Below are 22,790 nucleotides of genomic sequence, written 5' to 3'. Positions count from 1 at the left end.
GTTTAAGGACATGACAGCCGGTACACATAGAAGAGGCAGCTTTGTTCTTTGACAAAGGATTGCACAGGTCTATCAAGGATATGGTGGTAGGTGGAGGCCCCTTCTTTGGAGACATTCAGCGGTGGTTGGCTTCCTTACATATTCGTTTCAGTGGTTTGGGTTTGTACCCGAAATACGAGGTTTCCTCTTACACATTTGTAGCCTCGAGGGCCCAATCTTAGGCATTACAAGACCACATCGTACGTGACAGTGGCGTATGTGGTATGGACTCGGATTACCTATGTGCTATGACTCATCTTCACGATACGATTCCAGAATTTGACTGTAGCGGTTTCACTAATAAGGACACCCCCCCCCCCTAAATCCCAAAAAGCATTGGTGTGTGCCCTTTTTAGCAAAATCGTCAAAGATATGGAAGTCGACTTCAACATGACTGTCAGACAGAAAGCAGTTTTTAAGTGTCTGCAGGCACCTCATGCTCAAGATTTTCTGCTAACTATCCCTATTGATGGTCTTGGCCAGTATATGTCTCCTGTGGAGTACCAAACTATCCTTCGTTACTGCCTCATGATTCTCCTATTCCCAATTGATGAGATATGCCCAGGTTGCCGCAAGACATGTTTGGATACCTTTAGGGAACATGCGGTTCATTGTAGAGATCTCAAGTATATACATGATGTGGTTCGGGATGTTCTCTTTGATGCTTTTCGGCGTGCTGGTATTTTTGCGAAGAAAGAAGCGTCAGTGAACTTTTTGACGGACTTGCAGGATTGAAGGTCCACACTTAGACCGACTGGCATTTTGGTCTTTGGATGGATAGGAGGGAAGCATGCGTGCGTGGATCTTACTGGGGTCTCTCCTCTTGTTGGTTTGGGTAGCGGGGGTTTCACAGTAGGGCATGCCGCTTTGAAAGTCGTTGCATGCAAAGTGTTAAAGCACGAGAATGCATGTATAGAAAATCAACATGTGTTTGTCCCTTTTGCATTCGATACATTTGGTTTTCTCGCAACAGAGGCGGTGGAGTCCCTCAACTGAGTACAATGCGTCATGCATTCTAATGTCATATCTCATAGATCTACAAAACTTGTTTTCAAAAGAATTGGTTTTGCCATCCAGAAAGGGCTAACGGCACAGCTTGTTGCGCGTTTGCCTTCAATTGATATGTATTGAACTATATTTGACATAGATTAATGTAGTGTTTTTTATTAAAAAAAGTAATTGATTGATTAAAGTACCAATGCTTTATATTAAAGATCACAAATTGATTTCTTTTTTCAAAATATAAAGACATTTCTAAAAAAGTCATAAGAAAATACTTGTATTTTATATTATGTCTTATATTTGCTTCAAAAAATTAATAGAGAAAATTCATAAAATAACCATTTATAGGGGGGTGTTTGAATAATTTAACCATGAAAATCGAAGTTTTGTAGAATGACCATAGGATCCGCAGAGGGTGCTCTGCGGATCGGATAAATCCTCTGAAGAACAGGAACAACTCTACAAAAATGAGGTGGCATCGCTAAACGACATTTTTTCCAGGGTTTTAAGGATCTACAGAGGCGTCTCTGCGGATCTTTTATTTGTTCTGCTGATTCTTTATTGCTCTGCGGATCTGTTATTCCTCCTTACTCGAACGCAGTAGGAGGCTATGGTTTAGGGTTTAGGAAGTCGTTTCGTGGAAGGAAGCCGCGGAAGGAAGCTGCGACGTCGATTCTTGAATGTAAAGGACACAAAAATTTCGCGGCGAGCTCGATTCGTGGAGCAACTACACTCCGATGTGTTATCCGATGGATATGGAACTCAAGTAATATTTCAATTTTTTTCCTAATATTTGTATAACTTCGAAACTAGAAATTGATTATATGAATTAGAATTGATAGGTTAAGCGTTATATATAAACATGCATGTTTGTTAGGGTCTAAGGACTGGAATCGAAGAAATATGAAATCGATTTTTCCACTGTTTTTCATCATGAACAGATCCGCAGAGTCCCTCTGCTCAAGAACAGATCCACAGAGGAGCCCTCCACGGAACGATAACCCCCTTTGCAGAACTATATGTATGTATGTATGTATGTATGTATATATATATATATATATATATATATATATATATATATATATATATATATATATATATATTCGATTTTGTATAACTTTTATCACTTAAAATGGATTATTATCTCTTAAAATAGACCATTGAATACTAAGATCATTTTATGTTTATTATATGAAAATTAATATTAAAATCGATTTTCAATTATTTCTGTAATTTAAAAAAAAACATTGAAAATCTCTATAATTATTTTTAAAATAGACTATTTATGTAAATTTTATAATATATATGTGACCATTTCTGTAAAATTCTATAAATTTGTTTTTAAAAAAGAGACAATTTATTTTGAAATATAATTAGTCACATAGACCATTGTATGAAAAGTTATAGAATAAAAACATTATTTTTGTTGCATAAAATTGTTAAAAAAATAATATATATTTACAATGCTATAAAAATAAAAGTACAATGCTATTTAAAGTTACTTTTCAGTATTATTTTTTAAATTTTGGCATATATGTTTAATCTTTTGTAGCATAGTTTGCGTGGATGGGCTGCGAAATGTACTTCTAAAGTGGCGTTGGGGACTGTGTTGAAAAAGTACATTACAAAACTAAATTGTAGGCGAGTTGAATTATTTTAAGAGACAGCTTTTGGGATCTTCATTGGTATGCCCATCCTAAATGGTGACCTGATGCTCTGTCATTTGTTGATGTTGCATGAGGTTCGTGATTTTGAGGTAGCTAAGGCTAGGAAGTTTCGGTTCCCATTTCAAAGCAGGGTGGTTGAATATGGTGAAACAAAATTTTATTTGATTAGAGGTTTGAGATTTGGACCGTATGTTGATAAAATAAATACAAAAGTCAGCACAAGTTCAACATTAATGACTCAGTTGTTCCCTAATGTGAGAGATGAAGATTTACGGCTGAAAGATTTAAAAGACTACATAAAAGGGCCAGCATTCTCGACATGTAGCGATGAGGATGCGGTAATGGTTATGCAAATGATGTTTCTATTGAGGGGTCTCATAGGTTGAGACGACAATACATGCATTCTGCCGGCAGTGTATGAGCTAGCCGATAGTCAATATAATTGGAACATGTGTTAAATTTATTATTTATTATTTATTTATAAATACTTGATGCTTTATATTAATTATAATGAGTACGACATGTTTGCGTATGGTACGTATTTGTGGAGGTATAGTGAAACACAATTACGATTATGGTTTGGTAAAATCTATAGATATTTACGAGATAATGAGAGTGTGGGTTACACGAAGATGATGAAGTATACGGTGACCGGTTTTCAGCTTTAGTTTAAGTTTAGTTTTAGGTGCAATTACATATATCTTTTTAAGTGCTTATAAGTTTGGACAAAGCATAATATTTTCTCATAATACTAGGTATGGATTTTGGAGACATTTCTAGAAACTTTGAGGTTTGCGCATCACACAGAAAATGAAATTCCAAGAATGAGGGCATGGAGAATGAAAACACAATTATCTCTCGAGCAATGTTTACATGTATCAGACGTTTCAGTGGTATAGTTATACATTCCTTACATTTATTATTTATAGTTAAAAATTATAACAATTTTATATGCTTAAATTTATTTTTTTTTAATTTTGCAGGAAAATAACATCTCACGTGTTTTTGAACCAACTCCTGTTGAGATCCATTTGTCATTCTTTGTGCGCTATATGAATTGGAATCTAGACAAAGTGCAGTCGCCACAGCAACAACAGAGTCCTCCTAAGGAGCGGTCTCCATCACCGCAACAACAGAGTCTTCCTAAGCAGCGGTTTGCATCACCTCACCCGTCTCAGTTTCAGGGAGCAGACTACACCTCAGGCTCTCATTTTTGGGGAGCAAATAACTCATCAGCCTCTCATTTTCAGTAAACATACCACAAACCTCCAGAAGACAGTAAAATAGATAAGTTATTTGGCGTTGTTACTCAATTGAATTCCACAATCGAGCACTTTGGGAAGAGAATGGATAAATGGGAAAAAGATAAACAATTTGGTGTGAACGATATGGAAAATGTGGATGCGGGGGAAGCATTTTTTTTCATGGTTTGGATCTCGAGACAGGCCATACGTATGTGCAGACGCCACCGCCTGTTGTTGAAGTTGAGGATAACACAGTTACACCGTTAAAAGGGCGGTTAAAAATGAAATCAAAATTTTGTAGGGAGCCTTACACAAAGGTATAAAATTAAGTAATTTCTATTTATATAGTATATAATCGTTCCAAATTAGTTAACATATTGATTTTGTAGGTTCTGTCGATGGAACCATTGAAGAACAAAAAAACGAAATAACCGCAGAAGTCTAATAATGTAGAAAAAGACCATTACTATTGGACGGTTATCTGGATAGTGATAATGAATTTTGGAAATTGTGAGGAAAGAACATGGAAGTGGTATTTTTGGGGAATAGACTTTTAAAAGGTATTGAGATGAATTGAGAATTTTGGTCAAGTTTACATGGTATTGGCTCTAGATGGTTGCTCTCTGAGGTAACACACATCCCTTATTTTATATTACAAAAAGTGTTGGATAATTAGTTGTACAAAATGAAAAAAAAATTCTAACATGCAACATTTGGTTATCTGAATGTCCCCGCTCAAGGAAATAAAGTCGTCGGCTGGTAGGTGGACGATTATTAATCCTGAAGGCACGACTTTGTGTGACAACCCCAAATCTATTCCCGTTACAAATCCCATTTTCACTAACGGAATGCGTCACTATACGTTATTATATGTAATTTTTCGAATCGTCAATATCCGAATATCTAGTTATATGCATGTCTTAATATCATCATAAAAAATATAACTCATACGTGTTAACCCCGTTTAACCTAATAGAGTTGTATTACTTTTTCAACCACTTCACCCGGGTAAAAAGTTTTAACCCAGTTAACTTTAAACATCGGGTAGCCGTGTATCGGGTGCGATACCCGAGACATATGAAATGGGTGTACACAACATTTGAACACTCTTTTACCACACACCCACTTTCTCTCTCTACTTTCTCTCTCTAGACTCGAAATCGGCCCCGATTCCGCTAATTTCCGACTTCCAAACGTAAGTACTCATCCTCTATCTTAATCTAGTCATGCTTCATTGAATTTAGGGGCCAAAAATCATAGAAATCAAGGACCATAAAGGAGTTTACGGCCTAAGAAGCTCCTTAGGCCGTAAACCCCCAAAATCATGCCAAAGATCAAGTTTTTCCTTCTTCTAAGCTAGTATACTAATTAAGGCATATATCTAGAAGAGTTTGGACACTAAAACACAAGGATTTGATATATAAAAAGGAGTTTACGGCCCAAGCTTGTGCTTAGGCCGTAAACACCTCAAGCACCACCATAAATCTATGTTTAAAGCCCCAAAAACTCTTCTAAGATGTTTGGTAAATTGGACTTGACTCCAAGGAACACTTAAATGCATCAAACAACTCCATTTGAGGACAAAATGAGGAGTTTACGGCCTAGCTTAAGCTTGGGCCGTAAACACCCAAAAATTGGTGTCAAACAAGTCCCTAAACTACTCTAGTGCTTGTAAGGAATTTAGCTAAGGTCTTTGGAAGTGTGTTGTACCATTAAACTTCACATTTGGGAACAAAATGAAGAGTTTACGGCCAAGGATGTTCTTGGGCCGTAAACTCCCCAAAAGTGCATGCCAAATTGCCCCAAAACTCATTATAGGGCCTTCTAGGATTTATCTAAGGTGTATGAGACCATGTTGTACCATTAAAACATACATCTTGAAGGATTTATTGGAGTTTATGGCCCAAGAACAAGTCTTGGCCGTAAACTCCCCAAAAATGTCACAAATTATGATGTTTAATCTTTCCCTATTAGTCCAAGACACATACCATTAAATTAAGGAAGTGAAATAAGGCCCTAATCATACATTTTGGAGTGTCACAAGAGTTTACGGCCAAGCCTAGGGGGCTTACGGCGGTAAACTCCCAAAGGATGGCCTTTGGTCCATAAACTCCAAGGGAGTGAGCTCATGGACCCTCCCGTAAATCATTCATGGCCTTGTACCACTCCCGGGAACCCTTTCTAGGCCTTAAAACCCCGAAAACGATGCTAGAATGTCCAAATACTATAATGAAAAGCATAAGATGATTAACTTTTTGTAAAATACAAATTTCATATGACATTAGGGTCCTAAAAGGTGCTCAAGTGGTTATTTGGTACCAAACGCTCAATCGACACTTTTACCCGATCTACCCGATTCACCCGATTTCCGCGATTTCAGGTGAGTTCATACCCCTTTAATGAACCTTTCAAATGTCTTAAATGTTTTAGGGGGGAGATACAAGTTGCTTATAAATGTTTATGTAAAGTTTTACAGAACAATTTCCGCGTCACAAGGATTAATCACATGTGATTCACTACCCTTAGTTCAAATCACATGTGATTTGTCCCTATGCCTTATAAACGGGTTTCACCCTTTTCAAACTATTTTTAAACAGTGAATCAGAATTTAAATGTTCTTTTGGAAAAATATTTTTATTAAATCAATTTGCTTATAAAATGTAACCACCCTGATATATTTATATAAGTAAGATTTGGAGGACTTAGGACCGATACCTCGCCTTATTTCCTGTTCTTGTTTGATTGTGGGCTTAGGGTAGTGGTTATCTGTCCGAATGTCGTTGATTTCTTAGTTATATAATCTGTATATCAGTATGGGATACGAATGTTACTGCTTTCACATAATGCTAAAGTCACTAACATGCTAAGAACCATCCCCACTAAGATAACTATAATAGGTATAGTTACGGTGGCTACGGCTACTACTCGCTAAAGTCATTACTATCTACACTATAATACTCACTATTACTAGACGATACACTAGTAAGAGAATACACCATGATCAATACTAAAAGATTACTACACTATAACAATAGAGAAAACACTAAACAAACAATGATACACTAACCTACTACGAGATACTCTATTCGCTATCCACTACGCCCGGAGTTTTCCAGCAGGGAGACGACTCTACATGTATAGATCTATACGGGGCAGACGCTATTACATCCCGACTGTTAATCTCAGTCCGCGCCGTGCAGGCCCAGGGATGCCACTACTTCACTATACTGTGCATGACTGGGAAGGTCATGGGATCCTCTATTATTCTCACTATTAGTAATATACAAGGAATACTCTACAACTACTCTAAAATACTACACTAAATGCAAAACCACATCCCGAAGTAAGTAAGTATCTATCACTAAAAGAAGCTTGTACCTCTATCACTGATTACAGGCTTAACCTATTCTATCACAATTATTATTTGGAGATTTCTCAATATACGTTTGAAATAAACTGTTTCAAAGAAATGAAGAATGCATATTTCTCACAGATTGTCACTCACAATGTATTTTCTGGAAAACATGGGATTTTTCTAAGTTTCTACTGCTTAAGAATATAAATGACGCATTTTTTCGTACTAATGCTTTGTATACAAAACTCACACTAAATTCTTATGAACTCACCAGCTTTTTGCTGATAATCATTTTCAAAATAACTTGTATCTTCAGGTCAAAGATAGACAGGTACAGACGCAGCACTTTTGGAGAAGGTGGAGCACACAAGACCCATCTCTTATTTTTGATTTACTTTTGGGTGATTGTTAAACATTACAAAACACACTTGTAATTAAATTAACTATGTAAATGCAATGGTTTTATGTTTCTTGTTTTTACTATTATGCAATTGTGATGATACTGTTCACTACGTCATCCACCCCGAAACGTATTCCGCCGTTATCGGTTTTGGGGTGCGACAGCTTGGTATCAGAGCATTGTTTATAGTGAATCAAGTATATCAACCTATAAAAGATATACGAACTATAAACACTTCGGGACTAAAATACTCTGACCAAGAATATATACTGTCAAGTATCTGAAAGATCTAACTAAGTATATATATATATATATATATATATATATATATATATATATATATATATACCCATCACTATAACCCACAGGAGCCAGTATTTTCCTAGAACAAAACGAAATTATTAAGATTGTTGGGCAGCATAATTGGACTTAGAGACATATAGTCACATTCGGGGTGATGTAGCCTGATCAACTACATTTCCCTGAGAGTGACTAGCATGTGCCTAAGTTTGATTGTGATGTTTCAACAAGTCTAAAACTTACCAACAATACCACAATAACGCTACCATAAGAATACTATAGGAGTATTCTGTATCTCTAGATTATACGTATGTGTTAACAAAAAGGGTCGTTACTAGTAGGAAAATAGTTGCTAAGTGGATACACCACGATTACATGTGATTAGGGCGCTATACACTCAGAATCTGCAGCCTTTGCTTCATTCCCTGTTCTTGTTTGATTGAGGGTCTGGAGTTAGGGTAGTTTATTCGAAGGACTATCTTGCTTCGGTCACATGTAATCGGTATGCACTATGCAAGTATTGGGTCAACTAGTAATGATTCTTCCTATAAGCATCTAGAATAGTACGTCTATTAATCTTCTTTTCCCCCTTTCTCGCGTAGATAGCATGGCTGGCTTCCATCTACCCGGTGATCCGTACTTTCCGAACCAGGGCAATGGAGGATGGCTCGAAGAGGAGTCAGACGACGATTACCCTATTCCTTTGGATGATCATCATGCTGAAGGCTTCTCGGACAGCTCGAGCTCCGAACCAGAAGTCAACAACCAACCTCCTGAAGCCCCGAACCCTAACCCCCGACCGGCATTTCAGGGCCCCACTCCTATGTGGGCAATATCCTTGCGCCGATGGAGCGAGGAGCAGGGTCAGCCTTTGCCTTACAATGGAGACCGAAGTTTCTACCACATAAACGAAGGAGGATCAGCGGATCGGGTTTTGCCCATCATGATCCGAAGGATTGCCAGGAATGTAGAGCAAAGTCAAGATGCCATTGGTCGAGTTGTAGAAGTGGATGCCAACTCGAACCTCAACATTGTTCGCATCCGCCAACTCGAAGAAGCCATGGACAGGACAAGGAGGACCAATGAGGCTCTGCAGCATCAGCTGGCTGCATCCCGGGCTGAAGTTAGGGAACTCCGAGCACGCCAAAGGACTCATGATCGACACCTTCAAGAAGTTATGCGTCAACTAGTGGATCTGAGGATTCGCCCAACAAGCAACCGTCGCCAGTAGAAGACGTCTAGTTACCTCACTCTTTTGTTTAAAGGACTAGCCTTTTATCTCTATGTTCCGTAGGCCTCTTGTCTGTAAACATTCCTAGTTTAAAAGTACTCTAGTTGAACCTCTAAACTGCCAACATTTTCTCTATGGTATGATGTAAGACCTACTACTAGGTCAATTTTCATGAACTTCTGTTGCATCATTAATACCAGTATATTGGCAGATAATTTCTCTATTGCTCTAACTCTTACCCTGATCTTGGATTATGTTGATTTAATCCACGAAACGCTCTATTCATGTTCGCAATAGACTCTTACTATTGCTATCATTTCTATGATCTTCCAGTGAAGGATGCCTCCACGAAAACGTCCCAGCAGAGGAAGACCCGCAACTCAAACCCCTCCTCCACCACCTCCTCCTCCGCAGTTCGATCCAGTGTTGTTCCAAACGGCTGTGACTGCGGCTGTAACAGCAGTCATGGCCCAAATGAACTCGGGAGATGCGAGTGGTGGTAACTCCAGGTTCGGTGAAGTCCATCAAAGGGTGCAGGGATGCACTTATAAGGACTTCATGAATTGTAAACCTGCTTTCTTTGATGGTACCGGAGGAATTCTGGCATTGTCCCAATGGTTCGAAAGAACCGAAGCTGTGTTCGAGATGTGCTCTTGCCTTGAAGAGAGCAAAATCAAGTTTGCTACTGCCACCCTCACTAACAGAGCTTTGTCATGGTGGAATGGCCACGTTAATGCACTCTCCTTGGTTACAGCCAATGCCATGGGCTGGGACACTCTCAAAGATCTTATGAGAGGAGAGTACTGCCCTAGGGGCGAAGTTCAGAAGCTTGAGGAAGAACTCTGGAACCTCAAGATGAAAGGGACTGACATAACGACTTATACGGCCAGGTTTTGCGACTTGGCAGCCATGTGTCCCAGCATGATCCCCTCCGAAAGCAAGAAGATTGAACGATACATCTGGGGTTTAGTGCCCCCGTATCGAGGAAATGTTCTGGCCTCACGCCCTACCACTTTCGACAGCGCCAAAGAATTGGCCCAGAGTCTGATCAACCACGAAATCTCCTCCACTCCAGCAACAACAACCACAACAACCACTGCACTATCTGGATCATCTGATAGAAAAAGGAAACGATGGGATAAGAAGAAAGGCAAGAGAACTCAAACCGCCTTCAAGGATCAGCAAATAGTGGCGGTCCATGCTGCCACCACCCCAGCCACACCAGCTGCTCCAACTCCACCGAAGGCTTACAGTGGAAACTTGCCTAAGTGTCCCAAGTGCCCTTTTCACCACAACGGTCCTTGCCGTGAATTGCAGTGTTCCAACTGCGGACGAAAGGGCCATACTGTCCGATTTTGCAAGGCCCCTCCAAAACCTATCACACAGGTTCCTAGTACGGGAGTGACCCCGACTTGTTATGGCTGTGGTGAAGCGGGCCATTTTAAGAAGAACTGTCCGAAGGCTGCAAATGCTGGGGGAACTGGAAGGTTACTTGCTATCGGTCACAATGAAGCGGTAGCCGATCCCATGGTGGTCACGGGTACGTTTCTTCTCAACAACTCTTATGCCTGTGTCTTATTCGATAGTGGTGCAGAACGAAGCTTCATAATCAAAACTTTAAACACTTACTCAAACAAACTCCTCAACCACTAAAAGAAACATTCATCGTAGAAATGGCTAATGGGAAGACAGAAAGCTCTAATGAAATCTATATAGGTTGTACTCTCACGTTAGATGATCACCCCTTTTTAATCGATCTTATACCAGTCTCAATCAAAAATTTCGATGTCATTGTTGGTATGGATTGGCTAAGCCTTCACTACGCCGACATCCTATGCTCCGAGAAAGCCATTCGCCTGAACTTTCCGAATCGAGAGACCCTATTGATATACGGAGATAAGCCAAGTACAAACCTTCGTATCATCTCTAGTATTCAGGCTCAGAAATACGTGCGCAAGGAATATCGCGCCTTTCTTGCTCACGTCGTCGACACTAACCAGAAATCGAAAGATCTAAAAGACATTCCTGTAGTATGCGATTTTCCTGATGTCTTTCCGGAGGATTTTCCAGGCCTACCTCCCAAACGACAGGTTGAATTCAGAATCGACCTAATCCCAGGAGCTACCCCCGTAGCTAAGTCGCCCTACTGTCTAGCGCCCGCCAAAATGCAAGAACTATCCGGTCAACTCAACGAACTTCTCAGCAAGGGCTTTCTAAGACCGAGCTTCTCACCTTGGGGAGCTCCGGTCTTGTTCGTGAAGAAAAAGGATGGGTCGTTTCGGATGTGCATCGATTATAGGGAACTCAATAAACTCACGATCAAAAATCGCTATCCTCTCCCTCGTATCGACGACCTATTCGACCAACTCCAAGGAGCAAGTTACTTCTCCAAGATTGATCTTAGATCGGGGTACCATCAGTTACGGGTGCTTGAGGAAGATGTTCCAAAGACAGCCTTCCGAACCCGCTACGGGCATTTTGAGTTCGTAGTGATGCCCTTTGGACTGACTAACGCCCCCGCAGTGTTCATGGACTTGATGAATAGGGTATGTCGTCCATATTTAGATCAGTTCGTCATCGTCTTTATTGACGACATACTCGTCTACTCTCGAAGCGAGGAAGAGCACAGAAATCATTTACGATTAGTCCTGGAAACCCTGCGATCCGAGAAGTTGTATGCGAAGTTCTCTAAGTGCGAGTTTTGGATCCGGAGAGTTGAATTCTTAGGGCACGTGGTCAGTAAAGACGGAATCCACGTGGACCCCTCCAAAATCAAAGCTATTGAGAACTGGTCAGCACCAAAGACGCCTACGGAAATTCGTCAATTTCTAGGCCTCGCTGGCTACTACCGTCGGTTCATCCAAAATTTCTCTCGGATTGCGAAACCTCTCACCACGTTAACACAGAAGGGTGTATCATTCGACTGGGAAGAGAAACAGGAGAAGGCATTTCAGACCCTGAAGCGAGCCCTATGCACCGCACCAATATTATCCCTTCCCGAGGGGACAGAAGATTTCGTCGTATACTGTGATGCATCCAATCAGGGGCTCGGTTGTGTCTTGATGCAACGAGGCAAGGTTATCGCCTATGCCTCGAGACAGCTAAAGAACCATGAAGTGAACTACACTACTCACGACCTCGAGTTAGGAGCGGTCGTTTTCGCATTAAAAATCTGGAGACACTACTTGTATGGGACGAAGAGCGTGGTGTACACTGATCATAAGAGCCTCCAACATATACTAAACCAAAAAGAACTCAACATGAGACAGCGTCGATGGGTCGAATTACTTAACGATTACGACTGTGAAATTAGATATCATCCAGGGAAAGCCAACGTAGTAGCAGACGCCTTGAGCAGAAAAGAATATTCCGGACGAAGGACCAAGTCGTTGACAATGACTATACATTCACATCTATCCACGCAGATCAAAGAGGCTCAGCTGGAAGCTTTAAAGCCTGGAAACGTGACGGGAGAATCCCTGCGCGGAACGGATAAAAATCTGGAGGTTAAGGGTGACGGAGCCTATTACTTTATGGACCGAATCTGGACTCCACACCATGGAGGTTTCAGAGATTTGGTTATGAGGGAAGCACACAACACTCGTTACTCCATCCACCCGGGTTCAGATAAGATGTACTTGGATCTCAAAAAGCTATACTGGTGGCCGAACATGAAAGCGGAGATCGCTACCTTTGTAAGTAAGTGCCTTACTTGCGCGAAGGTCAAAGTAGAATGTCAAAAGCCATCAGGACTCCTCCAACAACCGGAAATACCCGAATGGAAGTGGGAGCGAATCACAATGGACTTTATCACCAAACTGCCCAAGACAGTAGGTGGATTAGATACCATTTGGGTCATCGTTGACAGGTTGACCAAGTCTGCCCACTTTCTACCCATGAAGGAGACGGACAAGATGGAAAAGCTTACTAGGACTTATATAAGAGAAATAGTGCAATTGCATGGCGTCCCTATATCTATTATATCAGACAGAGATAGTAGATTCACCTCTAGATTTTGGCAATCATTACAAAAGGCACTAGGGACGAGGCTGGACATGAGTACAGCCTACCATCCGCAGACTGACGGACAAAGTCAGAGGACGATCCAAACCTTAGAAGACATGCTGCGAGCTTGTGTGATCGACTTCGGGAAATCGTGGGATACACACTTGCCTCTTGTGGAGTTTTCCTACAACAATAGTTATCATACGAGCATCAAGGCAGCTCCCTTCGAAGCCATCTACGGCCGGAAGTGCAGATCCCCTTTGTGCTGGGCCGAGGTGGGAGACACTCAGTTAGCTAAAGGACGAGTTCCTGACAGCGCCCTCACTGGTCCGGAGATCATTCAAGAGACGACCGAGAAGATTATGCAGATACGTGAATGACTGAAAGCCGCTAGGGATCGACAGAAAAGCTACGCCGACAAACGAAGAAAACCCTTGGAATTCCAGGTGGGAGACCGGGTCCTTCTGAAGGTCTCGCCCTGGAAAGGCACGATACGCTTCGGGAAGCGTGGAAAGTTAAACCCAAGGTACATAGGGCCTTTCGAGATTCTTGCCAGAATCGGCCCTGTAGCTTACAAACTAAACTTACCCCGCGAGCTAAGTAACATACATCCTACCTTCCACGTCTCAAACTTGAAGAAATGTCTGTCTGACAAGACTCTCGTGATCCCCCTCGACGAGATCGAGATCAATGAGAGCCTCAACTTCGTGGAAGAACCTGCGGAGGTTTTGGATCGTGAAGTAAAACGGACGAAACAAAGCCACATTCCAATTGTGAAGGTTCGGTGGAACGCCAAGCGAGGACCGGAATTCACTTGGGAGCGCGAGGATCAAATGAAACTCAAATATCCTCATCTCTTTGCTTAGTAGTATTGTAGTAACGTATCTGTTTGTATTCTAAATTTCGGGACGAAATTCCCCTAACGGGGGGATGATGTGACAACCCCAAATCTATTCCCGTTACAAATCCCATTTTCACTAACGGAATGCGTCACTATACGTTATTTTATGTAATATTTGGAATCGTCAATATCCGAATATCTAGTTATATGCATGTCTTAATATCATCATAAGAAATATAACTCATACGTGTTAACCCCGTTTAACCTAATAGAGTTGTATTACTTTTTCAACCACTTCACCCGGGTAAAAAGTTTTAACCCAGTTAACTTTAAACATCGGGTAGCCGTGTATCGGGTGTGATACCCGAGACATATGAAATGGGTGTACACAACATTTGAACACTCTTTTACCACACACCCACTTTCTCTCTCTACTTTCTCTCTCTAGACTCGAAATCGGCCCTGATTCCGCTAATTTCCGACTTCCAAACGTAAGTACTCATCCTCTATCTTAATCTAGTCATGCTTCATTGAATTTAGGGGCCAAAAATCATAGAAATCAAGGACCATAAAGGAGTTTACGGCCTAAGAAGCTCCTTAGGCCGTAAACCCCCAAAATCATGCCAAAGATCAAGTTTTTCCTTCTTCTAAGCTAGTATACTAATTAAGGCATATATCTAGAAGAGTTTGGACACTAAAACACAAGGATTTGATATATAAAAAGGAGTTTACGGCCCAAGCTTGTGCTTAGGCCGTAAACACCTCAAGCACCACCATAAATCTATGTTTAAAGCCCCAAAAACTCTTCTAAGATGTTTGGTAAATTGGACTTGACTCCAAGGAACACTTAAATGCATCAAACAACTCCATTTGAGGACAAAATGAGGAGTTTACGGCCTAGCTTAAGCTTGGGCCGTAAACACCCAAAAATTGGTGTCAAACAAGTCCCTAAACTACTCTAGTGCTTGTAAGGAATTTAGCTAAGGTCTTTGGAAGTGTGTTGTACCATTAAACTTCACATTTGGGAACAAAATGAAGAGTTTACGGCCAAGGATGTTCTTGGGCCGTAAACTCCCCAAAAGTGCATGCCAAATTGCCCCAAAACTCAATATAGGGCCTTCTAGGATTTATCTAAGGTGTATGAGACCATGTTATACCATTAAAACATACATCTTGAAGGATTTATTGGAGTTTACGGCCCAAGAACAAGTCTTGGCCATAAACTCCCCAAAAATGTCACAAATTATGATGTTTAATCTTTCCCTATTAGTCCAAGACACATACCATTAAATTAAGGAAGTGAAATAAGGCCCTAATCATACATTTTGGAGTGTCACAAGAGTTTACGGCCAAGCCTAGGGGGCTTACGGCCGTAAACTCCCAAAGGATGGCCTTTGGGCCATAAACTCCAAGGGAGTGAGCTCATGGACCCTCCCGTAAATCATTCATGGCCTTGTACCACTCCCGGGAACCCTTTCTAGGCCTTAAAACCCCGAAAACGATGCTAGAATGTCCAAATACTATAATGAAAAGCATAAGATGATTAACTTTTTGTAAAATACAAATTTCATATGACATTAGGGTCCTAAAAGGTGCTCAAGTGGTTATTTGGTACCAAACGCTCAATCGACACTTTTACCCGATCTACCCGATTCACCCGATTTCCGCGATTTCAGGTGAGTTCATACCCCTTTAATGAACCTTTCAAATGTCTTAAATGTTTTAGGGGGGAGATACAAGTTGCTTATAAATGTTTATGTAAAGTTTTACAGAACAATTTCCGCATCACAAGGATTAATCACATGTGATTCACTACCCTTAGTTCAAATCACATGTGATTTGTCCCTATGCCTTATAAACGGGTTTCACCCTTTTCAAACTATTTTTAAACAGTGAATCAAAATTTAAATGTTCTTTTGGAAAAATATTTTTATTAAATCAATTTGCTTATAAAATGTAACCACCCTGATATATTTATATAAGTAAGACTTGGAGGACTTAGGACCGATACCTCGCCTTATTTCCTGTTCTTGTTTGATTGTGGGCTTAGGGTAGTGGTTATCTGTCCGAATGTCGTTGATTTCTTAGTTATATAATCTGTATATCAGTATGGGATACGAATGTTACTGCTTTCACATAATGCTAAAGTCACTAACATGCCAAGAACCATCCCCACTAAGATAACTATAATAGGTATAGTTACGGTGGCTACGGCTACTACTCGCTAAAGTCATTACTATCTACACTATAATACTCACTATTACTAGACGATACACTAGTAAGAGAATACACCATGATCAATACTAAAAGATTACTACACTATAACAATAGAGAAAACACTAAACAAACAATGATACACTAACCCACTACGAGATACTCTATTCGCTATCCACTACGCCCGGAGTTTTCCAGCAGGGAGACGACTCTACATGTATAGATCTATACGGGGCAGACGCTATTACATCCCGACTGTTAATCTCAGTCCGCGCCGTGCAGGCCCAGGGATGCCACTACTTCACTATACTGTGCATGACTGGGAAGGTCATGGGATCCTCTATTATTCTCACTATTAGTAATATACAAGGAATACTCTACAACTACTCTAAAATACTACACTAAATGCAAAACCACATCCCGAAGTAAGTAAGTATCTATCACTAAAAGAAGCTTGTACCTCTATCACTGATTACAGGCTTAACCTATTCTATCACAATTATTATTTGGAGATTTCTCAATATACGTTTGAAATAAACTGTTTCAAAGAAATGAAGAATGCATATTTCTCACAGATTGTCACTCACAATGTATTTTCTGGAAAACATGGGATTTTTCTAAGTTTCTACTGCTTAGGAATATAAATGACGCATTTTTTCGTACTAATGCTTTGTATACAAAACTCACACTAAATTCTTATGAACTCACCAGCTTTTTGCTGATAATCGTTTTCAAAATAACTTGTATCTTCAGGTCAAAGATAGACAGGTACAGATGCAGCATTTTTGGAGAAGGTGGAGCACACAAGACCCATCTCTTATTTTTGATTTACTTTTGGGTGATTGTTAAACATTACAAAACACACTTGTAATTAAATTCACTATGTAAATGCAATGGTTGTATGTTTCTTGTTTTTACTATTATGCAATTGTGATGATACTGTTCACTACGTCATCCACCCCGAAACGTATTCCGCCGTTATCGGTTTTGGGGTGCGACACTTTGGAACCTGGGAAACAACATTATTTGAGTCGTGTATCAGCCGAGCTGGTTGATGGACCGCATTGGAAAGATATTGATCAGGTTAGTATATTTATTTATATATATCATATAATATTAAATTTGTATATATATATATATATATATATATATATATATATATATATATATATATATATATATATATATATATGAAAAATATGTATATATCTAATAACCTATCATTTTTTGAAGGTTTTAATTCCCATCAACATACCGCACCTGCATTGGTATTTGGCTGATTTGGATCTCCTTACATGGAAAGTGAGCATATATGATTCAACCTAATGGTGTGGTTTCTTTAAAAGATATGCTGGTGGCGGTAGTTTCAAATCGTTAGGAGATAGTATATTAAGTGAACTAGACCACATATCATATTGGGCCTATTTTCCTAATAGACAGAAACCTACTAAGGTGGAATCCGTTAAAGCTAAACATGTGTCGTAGCAGGAAAATGTAGAGAGGAGAAAGAGGAGATTGTGGAGTTTATGTGTTCATGTTTATGGAAATGCTTGCATCGGGTGTACCAGTGGAGACACGTCAGTCACCTAGAGATACGGGATTTAGTTACCGTAATAGAATGGAAGAAATTATTTGGAATAATAGACTTTGATTGTATTATGATTATTGTTTTAAGAATATTTTCTTATGTTTTAATTATGTTATTTGGAATAGTAGACTAGTATAGTAGAGTTAAATTTATAAATTAAGTTAAATACAAGATAATACATATAACAAAACAAACGTACAACAACAGCTACATTAAGGCTAATTACCAAATGTCATTGGGATTTTACAAAAGATACAAAATAAAGCACATTACCACTTTAGGCTGACTTTACAAAATATACAAAAAAAACCTTCACATCCCAATACATACACCTTACACTAACAGCTACACCAAGAGCTTCACATCCCAACACTAATTAGCTAACTTAAAACAAAACAAACATACCCAAAAACTAGAACAACTACCAACAGCTTGTACATACGTATGCTTTTCTTGGAATCACACATCCCCTTCTCCATGCTTTCCAGTAGACTCTTCTCCTTACTCAGAAGAAACTCCAAATCAACATTCTTAGTCCTCAAGTTTTTTATGACACCAAGATCCTCTTTGGAATCCAATTGTCGCTTCATGGAATAGATGAGGTTTTTGTAGTAACCATCTTCCAGTGCAACATCCTTCCATTTAAAGTAATCACATTTCCTCAATCTTGTCTGTATGAAACCCACATGAATAAGACATCAAAACATAATCAGTAATCACCAAATGCAATTTAAGAAGCCCTAAAAAATCGTGTATTAACAAATCAAACTAGATCGAAGCTTACCAAGCTGTTGTTGCAGTTCCAAAAACGTTTACTGGGGTTAGTGAGCTTCCAGCATGTCCGTTCCTTAGCTAGAACATTGAAGTCACAGTTGTTAACATTGCCTTTAACAAACACACGAGCAACTTGGAGGCGATTTCTTGCATTGGACGAGCTCGCAGTCATTATGTTGAAGAATCGAACAAGCTGATTCTATAAAGGAGGGTGCTTGTTTCGATTTTTCACGAAGGGGTAAGAAAGAAATGAATCAGGTCCAAATCGGGGTTTTAATTAATAAAATAACTGGGAAGATAACATGTCAGGTGCCACGTTGGATGTCTAGGTAAGGGGTTTTTGACACATCACTTAGCCACGTAAGAAGGAAGCTGGCAGTGTACACCTCTACGAGTCAGTCTACACCACTGAGGATCAGTGTACACCTCTGCAGATCAGTTATAGAACTGTTTTTCGCGGATCAGTGTACACCTCTGTATAACTATTGGGGAATACGCAGAACTATTTTTTGCGGATTAGTATACACCTCTGTAGATCTGTGTACACCTATGTGGATCAGTTATAGATGTTATCGACATATTTAAGTGGTTTTTTGTGAGTTTGTGAGTTTCAATTACCAGTAGAAGTTGTTTTTTCATTGTGTTTGTGGAGAGTGATTTGTAAAATGCGTTTTAGTATTTTGTGTATGGGAGGGTCGTGACAGTTAGTTAATGGAGATGAGGTTTATGTTAGAAATAATGTGAAAAACTATGGTTTAAATCTTCCTCCTAACATTGACCATGAAATGTTATTACAAATGGTTAGAAGTAAGGCATGTGTGTTAAATAGTTATATATGTTTGTCTTTTAAACACCCGGAGTTAGGGTATGTCATGGAGCTTGGAGATGAAACTGATGTGTTGCAATTGACACATGTAATGTCTGAATCAAAGAAGATGGTGCATTTGTATTTAACGGTGGTAGGTGAAGAAGCTAAAGAACAAGCAGTGGTTAACAACTAGTTTAATCCAACAAAAAATAATAGAGGTCATAAAGAAATCCAATGTGATGGAAACCGTTCAAGAGGAAGAGGAAATGAAGTGTCAATGGGTTATGAAAAAAAAAGTTTCGGTTAATGATAAATTTGTATCTGGTAATGATACTTTTGTATCAGATAATGATAAAGAATCAAAAGTGGGCATTACTGAATTACAACGTCAAAATTTGTTCAAGTTTGGAGAAGCACCTGAAATTGATGATTGAAGATGTGAGGAAAAATCAAATCAAGGGTGGTCGGATGATGAGTACATGCAACAAAAAACTGCTTTTAATCCATGATATTGTATTCCTTCTATTCCTGATTGTCCAGTACCTATTCTTGAACCTGGACCATTTCACAGTTTATGTCCGAATGATAAATTAATTGTCAATCAAACCTATAACACCAAAAAAAGACCTAACATTTGTTATTAAATTCAAAGCCATTAGAGAAAAGTTTCAGATAAAGGTTGAAAAATCTTCAAAATCTCGGTACCGGGTTGTTTGTGTATAAGAAAACTATCATTGGCGTTTATACACATCTCTCATTAAAGGAACATAAATATTTAAAATTAAGATGTTTAATGACGAGCATACATGTTCTTCATTGCTTATACACCTAATCATAGGCAAGCAAATAGCAAAGTTTTGGGAACCATAATACATGACATTATTGTGACATCCCCATTTTCACAGCCAGAAAATACCGATTTTGTTTATGCTTTATAAAAATCATAGTTCTTCTTTTAATAAAAATGTTGCGGAATTTGTTCCCAGAAAAACACAATAAATACGTTACTAAAACACTTTTGAAGAAACGTATTTTATTCATTTTAAAACGTTTGGGATGTCATCGTTAATACAGAAACATAAGCATAAACAGAACTTACATTTATTTACACTAGTGATCTACATCTCTTTAAATCTCTCAGTGTAATGTAACTTCATATCAACACCTGTGATATAAATAAACTGAGTGGGTCAGGTTGGGAAACCTGGTGAGTACATAGGGTTTTCAACCCACAATAATATAATTATTATATTTAAACAATCAAACAATCAACCCAATTACCCATCCTCATTATATTCTTTACTCTTAAGGATTTAACCTAAGAGTCATCTATCCTGCATTCGTTTATTCCGAAGTCCCTTACTTCCAGGGTTATAAGACTGGCACTAAATCCATAGCTGCCAACGTTCGTTCGTAAAGCACTAATTCCATAGCTGCTATATCCTACTCATTGGGTACTAAATCCATAGCTACCAGTGTTCAATAGGTTCTAAGTCCATAGCTACCAATTCCTAATAGGTACTAAATGCATAGCTACCGATGTTTGTCTAATAGGCACTAAGTCCATAGCTGCCGATGTTTATTAGGCACTAAGTCTATAACTGCCAATGTTTACTCACCTCATCTTTTATCTCTCATCGTTCATCTACCCATGTCATACCCAACATATTCGTATATATAAAATACGTATACAGTTTAAATCCTTTAAAACATGCATAAAAACGTTCATCCAGCATAGACAGCAAGTACTAAAATAATATGCACACTTAGCATGTAATTTATATAAAATACTTCATATCTATGTGTAAGATGAAAGTAACTATGCACTCACCTGAAAGGTGATGACTCGACACTCGGACAGCGCTTCGATTCTCTCAAAACGATTTTCCTTCGATAAAACCTAGTATCAATACCACTAGGGTTTAGTCTAACGATAACCGCGACAAATTAATAGTCTGACTATTATTATTATTATTATTATTATTATTATTATTATTATTATTATTATTATATAAGCGTTAAATAACCTTCAATATAACTCATAATAATAGCCCAAATAATTATTTCAAGGACCTAATAACATTCCTATAATTGTTCGAAAGCTATATTAAAAATTGCGTAAGCATAGCACACTTACAGCGAATTTTATCGAAAACTGGAACTTAATTGGAGCAGCGTTTTGAAACCGAAAGACTCCTTTTTCTCGGGACTCCGAGAGCCTCGGGGCTTCCTTCGGGTGCTAGGGGATCACCTAGGCTTAGGGGAGGGTTAAAAACCTTAGAGAGAGAAAGAAATCTAGAGAGAGAAGGAAAATTGTTTGAAAAATGCGGAGACCCTCGTCCCTTTTTATACCCTGCGAGGCCTCGGACTACGTTGGGCGTAACTTCGGATAAGAGCTCCAGCTGTCTCGCACGTGGCTTGCACTCGTCGGATGGATAAGAACCGGAGTACGTTGCACGTACTTGGCCTCGGGTGTTGGGCGTAGCGAAGCGAGGCGTGTCCGAATCCGAAGCGTTCACTGATCAGCGATGGACGGCCCACAACGCGCCACGTCATCAAGTCCTTATCAGCCTTCGCAAATTTGATCATAAACTTTAAAAATTCGAAACTTTCGCGTACGACCTCTGTTTTCGACGTTCTTTATATCCACGCGAAGGTGGGCACATACTCTACAACTTTCGTTTAGACTTTTTCGGCTAATTTTGAATCGATTTTAAATTTTATATTATTAACAGGCCGGGACAAGATTGGTCCGTTAAATTCTCATAACTTCTTCATCCGACGTCCATTTTCACTCATCTTTTTCTCGTTACGCTACTCTTATTGTGATCTTCGATTCTCGTTTAGGTCGTGTTGGCTAAAGATCACTCGATCTAATATTCGAATTTCGGGCTGTACACTGCTAGTCCGAAACTTCGAAAAATCATAACTTCTTCATACGAAGTCAGATTTGGGCGTTCTTTTTATCGATGTTCTTAGTTTAACATATTCTACGACTTTCGTTTAGATCGCTAAGGATAAATCTCGCTCTATCGTAAATTCACTATTTACGCTTCCCGGTGTCGTGCCGGTTCCGACGCAAAACTTCGACGGGTCATAACTTCTTCGTTATAACTCGGATTTCGGCGTTCTTTATATGTACGGAAACCTCGTGACATATTCTACAACTTGGTTAAGATTATTTATTCTAAATAATATTTTGTTGACAAGTCATTTTCGACTCCTATTGCCTCTAAATTGACTAGCCCGGATCTACGGGCGTTACAATTATGGGTCAAGGAAGTTTGAGAGTTTACAAGCCTAATGATATAATTAGAGATAT

This window comes from Lactuca sativa, chromosome 8, assembly GCF_002870075.4.
Source record: "Lactuca sativa cultivar Salinas chromosome 8, Lsat_Salinas_v11, whole genome shotgun sequence".
NCBI lineage: Eukaryota > Viridiplantae > Streptophyta > Magnoliopsida > Asterales > Asteraceae > Lactuca > Lactuca sativa.
This window is presented reverse-complemented; position numbering follows the sequence as displayed.